At 33.9% G+C, this 12,675-nt stretch overlaps 1 long non-coding RNA gene across 3 annotated transcripts; it reads right to left on the bottom strand.

The window, feature by feature from the left end:
• Nucleotides 1-6,397: 6,397 nt before the first annotated feature.
• LOC113299663 lies at nt 6,398-12,220 on the bottom strand. Of its 3 annotated transcripts, XR_003335148.1 has the most exons (7): nt 11,794-12,218; nt 10,371-10,470; nt 9,490-9,541; nt 8,102-8,847; nt 7,907-8,012; nt 7,596-7,826; nt 6,398-6,960 (listed from the first exon to the last, which is right to left on the bottom strand). It is a non-coding gene; the product is annotated as an uncharacterized LOC113299663 (long non-coding RNA). The 3 variants fall into 3 exon arrangements; XR_003335149.1 differs by having other exon boundaries at nt 7,903-8,847; nt 11,794-12,220; XR_003335147.1 differs by having other exon boundaries at nt 7,907-8,847.
• Between the last annotated feature and the right edge of the window lie 455 nt (nt 12,221-12,675).

Below are 12,675 nucleotides of genomic sequence, written 5' to 3'. Positions count from 1 at the left end.
GTTGTCATTATTAAAATTCGTAATAATTAATTATGGGCCAGATCTGAAGAAAATTTGATATTTTGGGCCTAGTAATAACATTTTCTTAAAGTATGGAGTTGATAGTGAAGGATCCATTTTGTGGGGCTTCTATATATTGAACCCATATAGTAGGGGGGTTATAGTATTTTTTACTTTTCAGAAAGCTTGCTGAAAATATAATCTAAAGAATAATACCTATTATCCATCTGCCGAAAAGATCGTTAGAGATTTCTTGATTCATGAAGGTGCTGAATCTAAAGGTCTTGAATCTTCTCAAGCCAAAGGAGTTATATTAGTTAAAACAAGAATATGTGATTCTAACCTGCAGAATCTCTTGACTAATATACAACATTGTGATTCCAATTGTCATATCTCTCACAAGAATCATGATGGATGGATTTCTAGGGATAATCTTTTGACTAGTATCCAGTCAAAATCAATGGTCATCAATGGTGACAATGATTATCTCTCAGACAGTTGTAGTAATCAACTCTTACACACAAAAGGGAATGATTTCAGATCATGTTGTTTTGTAGTTGATCAACTGTCTAAGATTGGATCCAGGAAACAATCTCATCAAATGATGATGTCATATTCCAAAAAATTCCTGGGTCGATACAAGAGTTCTGCTTATCGCATGACTCAAAAAACTTCATGTCACAATTATGATCATCAAGATGATTATTCTGTTAAATAAGATCACTCCTGCTATGACACAGTGAAAGAAGTTTATTCTTGGAAGAATCCCAAAAGGATCGATATTCAGAAATATTATGATGGATCTTGTTCCACAAATTCTGAGCTATCATTAGCTCACACCAACAACTGATGTTGGCCTATAGAATTTCCCTTGATGTGCTCGGTCCAAATAAAAGGGGAAATTCTTAAAAAGAGCACAAGAATTTGAAAAACATATAATAGATTTCTGAATATTTAAAGTATTTTTTTTATACTTTGAGTATCTTTCTATCCTTGGGAAGTCCTTGACCAAAGTTTTTGGAAAATTCTTCATGACCTTTTGGTCATACTGGTTCGGAAATACTCGTGTTGTTTCCAACAGTATATTTCGCAAATAATATACCACAATTAGGTATTTCATTCTTGGGAATCAAGTCTAAATTATTATATAAACCATCTTTTGGACCGATACTCTTCTATGTTGTGTCTGCGGTCAAAGATGGGTGAAAACACTATTGATATTGAATCTCAACTACGAAAACTTGAAACCTTTCCTGTTGAATTCAACTGTTACTTCTCAGAAGAACATAAAAAGAGTCATATTTCTCTTGAGCTTATGTTTGCGTTAGTGGGAGATTTTGAAGTTACTCGTGAATTTTTGGAAACTGCAGTAGTGAATGAAAAACTACTTGAATCAAACCTCTTGAAGTCGATTGTGGAATTGAATCTTCTGAAGCAAAGACTCAATCACCTGAAAGAAAAGAGAAGTTCCAAGAATCAAAACACCGAAGAATCTTCGGTAAATAATTAGAAGTCTTCCAAGTAATTAAGTGATTTGGTGTAATACTTAATCTAGTACAATAGACATCAATTTTTGATTTCTTTTATTGATTGTATTGGTCTATTATGAATAAAATTATTTGATTGGTAATTTTTCTTGTGATAGTTTTTGGTTTACATAGCCTGTGCTTAATTTCTTTTACCTTATTGCTATGTATGTTTATGGGATGTTTGATTTCGGTTTTACTACCTTAATATTCGATCTCATATATTGTGAACCCTTATGGTTTGGGTGACTTTTTTATTTAGCAGGATTAAGTTCTAGCCCATGTTGGTAGGCTTTATCAAAGGATCATGAGGGGTTCTGATAGAAACAATATGTGAAAAAGTCACAATATGTTGAATCGGTTTTGGTTTAGCGTAAAAGAATATGTGTTTCGACGGTTTTCAACTTTTGCTTGCAATTGTTAAAACCAGTTTTCAACCTTTCTCTGGTAAAGGTTGAGGTTTGTTGTTATTTTTTTTGTTTATGCATAAGGATGATAACGTGGTGATATTTCGATATCAATTCTCCCTGGACGAAGATGCAATCATATTGGAGAAGTGGATGCGAAATTTGAGGTAACAATCTTGTTAGTTAATTGTTTTCTTGTTTAAGAAACGCCTGAGTTTATATTATATATATTTGTTTCTTTTGCTTAACAAAATTTCGGTTGAATTGATGTTTATTCCATGATGTGTGTGTGGATGTGTAATTCAATTGGTTCCGGTTAAGAAAAACTATTGTTATCTTGCTTTATTATGTGGTATCAATTGTTTAGGCTTACAAAAATTACGGTACAATTGATGTGTGCGTGTGATTCAATTGGTTCTGGTTAACAAAAACTATTGTTATCTTGCTTTTGTATGGTACCAATTGTCTAGGCTTACAAAATTACGGTGCAATTGCGGTGCTTTTAATGTCTATGTTGTTTCAATTGCTTTCGGTTGAGGTGAATAATTATGCAAGTTGATTTATTTTGGTTTGTATGAGTTATTTATGGCTTAAAGAAATAAATTGTGTACGGGATGAGTTTTTTAGTCCAATTCGATTCCGGATAAGAGAAACTAAGTTAATTCTGATCTTAGTTAGACTTATCGAAGTGAGGTTTCGGCTATTCAAGTCTAATCGAATTCCTTAACAAGAAATGCTAGTTAACTAACCTAGTACTTGTCTTGTTTAAAATTTAAAGGTCTAAGTTTATGGATAATTAGAAACTGATGAGAAAAATGGAGTTTATCTTTATTTAGGTCTTATCGAATTAAGCGGTTGTTTTTGAACAATCAGTTTAGCAAAGGGACTAAGGTTCTTAGTTATTTTTGGTTTGCCAAACTAAATTGGAAAAATTGTTTCGGATAATTGTTTCCTTGATAACATATCAAAATAAGAATACTTGTATTTTCGGTTTTGATATTGGTTATCAGAACATGATGTGTCGAACCCTCGTGCCCAACTCTACAGGTTTGCAAGTCTATTCTGAGATTTGTAAGATTCTTTTCGTGTTGTCCTTTATTTTTTCGTTTCTTTGTCATTTTTGTGGCAAAAAGGGGGAGAAATATATGGAGTAAACAGGTGATTCTGGCATTGATTTTATATTGATTGGCATCGCTAGGGAAAAGAACATTGGTACTTGAATATTTATCTAACAAAAGAGTGAAAGCACAAACTAATGGGGAGTAACATGTCATATAAATTGGTATAACAAATACGTTCGGTTTAACAAAGCTAATACACTTTTTCTTTGTTATTATAATGTCAACAACGGCATTTTCAAGGATTGAATGTAAGCAGTTTTACTGTGCTGTTGAATCGGGAGTCAAGCAGATTGTAATGAATTCTTGTAATTTGTTTATCCATATGATGTAAGAGTTTTGTCACTAAAATTGACAAAGGGGGAGATTGTTAGATCATTTCTCGGTTGAACCCACCAATCGTTGGTATGTCAAGTTTGGTTGTCATATTTTAGTGAATCAAAACTCATGTTAAGAGTCGCTTGATTATGTACTAGAGTCAACTTCGTATAAGTTAGCTTGAAAGTATTAGGATATGAGACATTACAAGTATTGCGAAGACTTGAAGATGTGAAGAAGCAAGGAGCTACAACGACAACAATCATTGTTCCACTTGAGGTTAGTGATATTTGACTTGAACTGTTTGATTCCCTAACGTATCTTTCAAGTCGTGCATAATGAAAACATAATTGCGAAGCATATTTGAACTCTAGATATACATAGTATTAAGGAATACAATACGAGGTTTATTTCTTAACCATTAAACTTTGTAGATAATACATAGCCATAATCATTTGAATGCTATTGTGATTATGTATGGGTATGAGGTGAGGATTTCATCCTAGGGAACAATGTTTACATGTATTCTAAAGAAGTAAGTTCATAAACTTGTTTGTGGACCGAAAAGGAAATTGTCAGGTGTTATTGGTTTTGTTATTCATTGCATATCTTATGAACAACCAATATGTGTGATAGAGTATAAGCGCTCACAACTTGTTGTGTTCTTGGTAGAACTATTCACAAAGGCCTGACTTATGTATTGGTATAACTTTTATTAGTAAAACCGATCTTAAGTAATCACCTGTGGTATGATCGGGTTTGTGTGTCTGACCAATTTTGGGAGAGGGGAACCGATCCTAGTAAGGGGTGCAGTACATCACAAGGGGAACATATCCTTGTATGTGGTGCAACAAAGGTTTATAGCAGAAAGGGGAACCGATCCTATGGACATGTGCAACACATATAAGTTAGATACCATATATATGTGGGGAACCGATCCTAATACCTAGTCAACCGAATTTTGGAAAGCTAGTGTGACTATGCGCAGTGCTCACATGGAGGTAGAACCGAAATTTGTTTTGGTAGAACCGTTAAACCCATGATTGTGATTGAATGTTGGTTTGATCAATCACATAGTTCTTGAAAGTCAGATGAACCAATTTTAAACTTGTTTGGAAGTGTGGAAAATCGGTTTCAAGGTTGTAAGTGTGAAAGAGAACTTACAAAGTTAAGATATCGACAAACTTTGAACACGTGATGTCAATGTTTATTTCTTTAATTGTTCAAAGATATTCCTCAACGGCTAAGGGAAGAGAATCCCAGGATCGAAACATAAGTAAGTTAAGAATATTTTAATTAAGGTTATTAATTTCATTTTCTAGGGAAATTCCAGAATTAGTAATGTGCATTTACTACTTAGATTTTCCGAGAGATTTCGATCGTTATTTTTGGATAGAGCATTTCCAGGAATTATGAAAACCAAATATGTGCTTTAATGGGTATCTTGAGAATATTTTCGGTTTTGGAAATTCCTTGGTGTCCAAACTTCCTTGTCTATAAATACTTGAAGTTTGCCTTTCTAGCAAACTAATCCTTCGTAAAAACAGACTTCCTCTTTTGTTATTGTTACTGGTATAGCCGCCTATTCGGAGAGGAGAGTAACCTAATTAGGCGAAATCTCTTACGACCGCTCAGTTTAAAGTCTTCTTTGGGATTGAGAAGCTCTAGCATGTACCGTTGGTGGGAAACTAGATAATTGCGGTTTATCTTTTGTTTTCGATTGATTTCATTGACTAACTGTGGTTGAAATTTGATTGCACCTAGTTTGTTTATTCTTGAGAATCTTCTCTTCTGATATAAGATTCACTCAAACTAGTTCAGAGTTTCGACAGGGATCTTTAGACTGTTGTTAGTTCTAAAGACGATCTTATGATAATCCATTGTTAACAGACTCCGTTTTGTGCGTGATTGTTCACAAGAGATTCAAGTGATTGTGTGCAGGTTTTTATTGAATATTTAAGAAGATTTGAAGACAAAGAAGATATTGAAGATCTGACTTGGGTTTTATAACCTTTGGTGTGCACAATACTTGTTTCGGTAAAAGAGGATCCAATTAATAATCGGTTTATCCTTGTGGCAGATTGGATTGATTAATTGAGTAGATCGGCATCAACACGATTCTTAGGATTAAAGGTGTTGTTGGCTTAATCTTAAACGACTACTTCTGTAGGATCAGAATCTCGCAACAACGACGTGCTTGCGAAATTACTAGCAATACATCACGAAGACATCGCAGTATGATTTCAGAAATGACATAACAGATGACATCAGCTTAAACGTGAGAAAATATGATGATCGTGCGAAATTTAGGATGTTTGCGAAATTAACATTTGTAAGTTTGCGAAAATACCGCAAGCCAGATCCGAAATTAGGGGAAATGTTAGCTGTACCCCACCATATATGAGTTGTTATCCATTATGTAAATACTTATATAAAGAGAAAGGCAAGAGAGAGAAAGAAGAATAATCAAAAAGAAAAAGGAGAAAGACACTTTAGGGAGGACACATTTGTAGAGAGAGAAAGAGCAGAATTTGTATTATTATCTTCTTCTTCCTTCTTCAACCAAGAGCTCCAAATACTCATTAATGGAGTCTCAATTGTAATCCATATGTAATTACAAACAATCATAGTGAAGATCCCTAACCCCGTGGATGTAGATCACATTGATCGAACCACGTAAATTTTGTGTCTTATTTTCTATTCACTACACCAAATCAGAAATTTTGTTACACAAATAAGTGTGACATCTGATTTATTATCACACTTATTAGTGTCATAAATATGGTGCTTTTCTTTTGTTACACATTAGAGGTCACACTAATAAGTGTGACTTTAATTAATTAAAATCACACTAAAAAGTATGTCAATTATCTGACACATATAAGTGTAACAATTTAAGCAGTAATTACCAAAAAAAAAAATTATTTTTGTTTTCCCACCCTGTTTTCGATTCATACACCCACTTTCCCCAACCCACCCTATTGTTAGATGTGCATAATCCAAAAAAAATGGTAGCCAAAAATTTTAATAGATGATAGAAATTAAATTAATAAAAAGAAATATGTTTCAACATCCACTGGATACCCCCAATACACTCTTAAAACACTAAACAATAGAAACTAACAGTACTGATCTGTAACAAGGTACACAATGTTTAATTTGTAGATTGCAGACGCTTCTTATGCCATATTATCCAACCACCAGCAAAATAAGAAGATAGCTTATAGAAGTCATCACCTTGAGGAGGGTCCCAAATTGGTGCATAATCATCGTAGACACGTTCTATGCAAACTTTACTCTCGTTCTTTTGGACAATTCTGTGGTGACAGACTTCACCTTCCAAACCGGTTACCACATATCCAGCTGCACTATTTTTCCATTCCTGTCCAACAAATTCACACCCTGATATGAAGACTCTTCATAACCAGAATTGTCGAAAGGTTGTGGCTCTGACATGGGATCTAAATTCCTGGTAAAAGCATGATTTTCTGGAGTGAAGTCAGGAGGGAACTCAGAGTTAGGGTTACAAGAATCATCCAAGATTGTTTCTTCGCTTGTCGGATGGTCACTGGATATATTTTGTGCCATGACCTGTAATGCAATAGTACACAATCAACGTAAAGTCATAAATACTTCAACAAGAAAAATATAAAGTCGTCATATATAATGTGTATTATCATTAACCATTTCTTAGAATCCTAAAAGTTAACCTGATTACAAATACTGAGAAAAGGCTAACCAGTAATCATGGGTAAGTTAGCTTTTAGGATCATACAACACAGATCAAAAACAAAAAACAAAACAGAGGATGAACTAAATTGTGCCAAATGTTAATGGAAAAATAAGAAAAGATTTCTAGTCAAAGTAGCCAAGATGTTACATGGGAGAGACTACCAACCTATAAAAATTGTATGCCATTCCATTTGAACTTTCAGTTTCACACGCACCAACATCACAATTTTCATTGATTGTACTAAAACAAGCCCTATGAGAGTTACAAGGTTGCAATTATTGAAGTACTTCACTGATTGTACTAAAACAAGCCCTATGAGAGTTACAAGGTTGCAATTATTGAAGTACAAATTTGATATGGAAGTATACGGTTGCAATAATTGAAGTACAAATTTGCCTAACACGTTGATCTTAGACAGTGATATAAAAGATAAGGCAACAATGAAAACCAAAGAAACAGGGTTACTATCATAAATTGCAAGAGTTGGGTTTACCTTTTTCAATCCGACGACAGCGGAGTTGCAATTGTTAACTGTAGAATCGCGAAGAGAAGCAGTCAGGAATGCTTGTTTAGCACGCTTCGCAGAAACACTGGAGGAAAAGCCACATAAAGACCTTTTACCCTTATCTGGGCCAAAGACATCAACTAAACCATCAGAACCAAAATCATATGAGCAGTCAGTTCCTCCCTTTTTTCGCTTCTCATAGGCAGCTTTGACTTGTTCCTGCACAATATGTGTTACCCAGTATCAGTTAGGAAAGTTCAAGTAAAAGTTTGACATGCTTTAATTCTTGATATACCTACATATTTTTCAACTGCTGATGGATGAACAGTTCCATCGCGTTTTTCATGACTGACCCTTCATCCAAGCGTATTCGCGATCCTCTGTAACCATCCCATCCTCTTCTGCCTACTCATTTGAATCCATATTTGTTGTATAACCATAAAAAAATATAATTTCAAAACAACTAATATAATTGAGGAGTGTATACAACATACACGGAGATGACATTTCTTCGCATAGGTACGCCTCCCAAGAGTATGAGGGATTGTGCATTTCTTTTTGTTCTCTGATTTCTTTTTATGGCTTTCTTTGACTCCTTCTTTGAACTCATTCTCAACGAAAGCGGTCCAATTACTTGGAGTAACCCCCATCAGAATGTTTGCTAGAATATCCTCTTTGCTTTTCCACGCATTTGGATCCAAACCATCTTGAATAGCTGCTTCAATTTGTGCTTTACCTCTGGCTATCTTGAAATAATTCTGTCGAAGCTGGTATTTGAATGTTCTGAACTTCTGTGAAAAGGTTACTTCGAGGTTCGGGTTCTACAACTAAAGATTCTAACTGACCTGCCTCGTCATTACTAATGTCATCATCTGGCATTTCATGCACTCCAAATGCAACATCAACCAATCTTCTCATTTCAGGCACACCTTCCTCCCTGTTTGGTTCGCTGATGTTTTCCTCTTGGACTGAACCTACTGTGCTTCTATTACTTGATTTCTCGCCATGAAAAGCCCACATACGGTACCTCTTGTTTATACCCTTCTCTAACAGATGTTGCCGAACTTTTTCAATTTCCAGATTATTTCTATTTCGGCACTTATTACAAGGGCAGGCACATATCGACTTCGAGTAACCATATCTTACAGCAAAACTAATAAAGTATCTAACCCCATCTCGATAAACTTTACTAAAAATATCACTTTCATCCATCCAATCTTTTGGAATTACATCTGACATTCTACAATCCATTAAAAAAAACTAGGTAACTATACATAACAATGTCATGGGTACAGAACAAAAGAAACGGGGATTGTGCTTAATAGTAAAGACACTATTCTCATGGATCTGCATTAAAAACTATACTATATATCTTTTCAAGTCTAATACTTAAGTAATAGCCATGAGATTACATTTTTCGAAACATTTTGCATAGAGTCCTAGATATTCATTTGCATAGAGTCCTAGTACAAAATGGTCAAGTAGGTAAAAATTCATCCAATACAAAACATGAACACACTATTCTCATGGATCTAATCTCCCAACAAACAGTTCTAATATGTATAAATTATATCTTATACATTACATTTAAACATATTTGAGCTATAGAAATGCATAAAAGACTTAAAATTTGAACATTACATTTTCTACAGATCCACAAAAAACCAAACTTTTCCTAAGACCTAAGAAATTGTAAGCAACCACATTGTTCACATATGAAAAAATCACAGCAATGAATCAAACCCAGCGTTTGCATAACAAGAAAACCACAAGAACTCTTGCACAAACAAGTTAACTAATTGACTAAGTATCATATAAATCTTTACCAAAAAGTGAAAGGAAGAAAATTAACACAGGAATCATATTGTTATTTAATACGAACCTGATGTGATTGCAAATGAATCTTTTAAATCGTACTAATTGTTTCTTTCAATCTGAAAATAGAAATTAGGGAAAACATCAGTTACAAAGGCAGAAGACCAGAGAATAGAAACGATCATTAATAAACGGAGATAGCAAACATTAACTGTCCTTTAGTTATGATTTCTCTTTTAATCTAAAAAGGGATCTGTAATAACAAGTAGTTGGTGAACTAAGACTAAAACCAATTTAAAAGACATCTCTATAAACATTTCATGGTAAAAAAGAGCCGCCTGAATTGGGTATCATCTCTAAAAACATTTCATGGTAAAAAAGAGCCGCCTGAATTGGTTATACTAATGGGTTCATGGATTTTTCCAGTTATGGACTTGGTAAACATTTTGGTATGCTATTGTACGTAAGGAGAAGTGACAAAATACTGTGTCCAAAATCATGCTTAATGGCTTCAACTTTGGCCAGGGGGATAAAAAAAAGATTATCGCAACTACAAGTGAAACTCAGTTCGACTATGAGTCAATCGAAAGCACTAGATACTAAAACTTAAATTCAATATTGAACAAGTTGAAAAAAATTATACACACCAATCACATAAACTATTAAACAAATCATAAATAGTTAATTTGTTTCTTGTTAGTCGTGAAGAAATTCAATATTCAATTACCCTCATTTCATATTCTTTTTTTCATCTATCATTAGTAAGCAGTCGATCACTAGTAGCCTCCCATGCTTGTCATGAAGGAAAAAGAATTGCTCTTTTGAGTTTCAAATAACTACTCAAAGACCCTGTGAATTGCCCGTGTTCACGGTATGAGAATGTGTGTGAATTCCTCGATGTTATCTCCTCACACAGGATTTACTCTAGTTAGGTTAAGAAGTGAGTACCTGGACTTCAGGGCTATCTTGCAACAAAGCAAAAGCTTGGAAAGCTTGATTTGGCTGTGAATGAAACCCCACTGTTCTTTCACCAGGTGTTAAATATATCCTAAGCAGACAAGTGAAATAAAAGTTAAAACAATTCAGAAACAAACTAAACTCCAGTGTAACAACTTCCAGTACTTATAAACAAGATGTGAAGCCAGCAACAATTATTTGGCCGCATATATGGAAAGCTGGGTGTAAAGCAACAGCCTATAAAAAACTCATCACAACAACAATACACCTCATTCAAACAGTATGACATCCAATGTTGTATAAACAACACCCCATACTAAAACCATATTAAAATAGAACTGCAGGATGTAAATGAAATCCGTTTCCGTCGACAGTGCCTGCTTTAATCTCTGTGGATGCTGCATTTTACCCTAAAACTACAATTGAAGGTTATGGTATAATATAAATTGTTTATCATGCAGGACACAGTAACAGACACAGGCACACAGTAGGCTGAAGCTCATGCTATCCTGTAGAATTTCGTGAAGGATACAGTTTTAACTCTCCATTCTCTCAAGTGGGAAAAACTTCCCACTAGCATCCTTGTTACAATGTGATGAAGGGTAAAAACTTCCCCTAGTTTCACTTCGAGGGGAAGTTGAACTTTTGAAGCAAGAAACACAATACAACTTAACCAAGCTATCCCCCCCAATTAGAGGTTAGTAGTATGAATCTCAGCCCAAACCCTTTCTAACATATCATCTTTATAAGAGAGTTTTGCTTAACAAATCTATTTTCCTCCAATTTACAAACTCTCCAGATTACAATCTCCAGACCTATCTGATAACGGCATCGCAGGGTTATATTCCTTTTTCCATTTACAATCTAAAACATCTAAAATTCCTTAATTTGCCTAAAAATACTTTTAAAGGACACATTCCAAAGTCAATCATCAAGATACACAAACTATCTTAGATATTTTTCATTAGCATCAAACAATCTAACAAGAACATGGTTGCAATCTAAACATGGTAGAAGAGTTTAGATTGCAACTCTCTAACTTCTATGTCTAGCCCATGAAAGCGATATCCTAGAATTGCAATGTACAAAAATGTAACCCAAGACAAGTTACAGGACCTGAGATCATCGAAAGGCTGCCTAGTTTACAGGGAATCTTAATCTCAAGTGGTCAGGATGTCATTTGATTAACAGTCTCAGTAACAGGTGGATAAAAAACACTGTCAACTACTTCCTATATAAGATCACCACACTACCAAATAAACAGAAGTGGTCAGGATGTCATTTGATTCAAATTGTTCATTTAAAAACAAACCACAATAATGAATCAAACCCAGAGTGTTTGCATAACAATAAAACATATTCACACAACAAGTTAACAAATCGACTATATAATAGAAATCATCACCAAACTGACCAGATCTGATTGCAAATTAATCCTTGAAATACACCAACTGTTTTTTTCAACCTGAAAATAGAAATTAGGGCAAACATCGATTAACAATAATAATCTATAGAAACCCTAACAACAATTTTTATCTTCGATTAAACGAAATCCAAATCGTGTTAATAACTTATCTGAAAAATCAGAGTAGAATAGTAACAGAAACTCATGATTTGATGAAGAACAAAAGAGCAGTAAAAATCTTCCATTAGAAACTGGTTAGGCTTAACGAAATCAAAAGATTTTTTAGGGGAATTTTTTTCTTAAAGTAAAGAAATCTCAGATGTAGAGCTTTTTCTTTTTGTTCCTCCGTAGATTATTACGGATATTACGAAGTACTGATGGATCTCTCTCAGAAAAAAAAAAACAAAAGAAAAAAGTACTGATGGAGATTACGAAGTACTGAAAAATAATTGAAGGAGTGAGAGACTTACCTTGATTGAAGACGATACTACTTTTTACTATTTTTTGATGTTTTTTTTCCCTTCAGTTTTTTAATACAGTATATAATAATAACCGTGCATAGATATCGGAGTAATATCTTTGAGGGAGGGAAAATATGATATTCCAAGTTTTTTTTTTTTTGGCGGTAGTTATATTTTTTTGGCGGTAATTATTTGGCTGGTGCGGGAAAACTATTTCCACTTATTTTTATTTTATTTTAATATTTTTCAAATGTTTTTTACTGGGATGGATAATTTGTCACACCATTAAGTATCACAAAATTATTTAAAAATAAAATATAATTATGAAAAGATATATTATTACACTTTTTAAAGATGTGACACCTATTTGTGTAACAACATCTGTCACACAAATTAGTGTTACAATTCAATGTTACAAATTACTCCATTT

The sequence above is a fragment of the Papaver somniferum genome, chromosome 7, assembly GCF_003573695.1.
Source record: "Papaver somniferum cultivar HN1 chromosome 7, ASM357369v1, whole genome shotgun sequence".
Classification (NCBI taxonomy): domain Eukaryota; kingdom Viridiplantae; phylum Streptophyta; class Magnoliopsida; order Ranunculales; family Papaveraceae; genus Papaver; species Papaver somniferum.
This window is presented reverse-complemented; position numbering and strand designations above follow the sequence as displayed.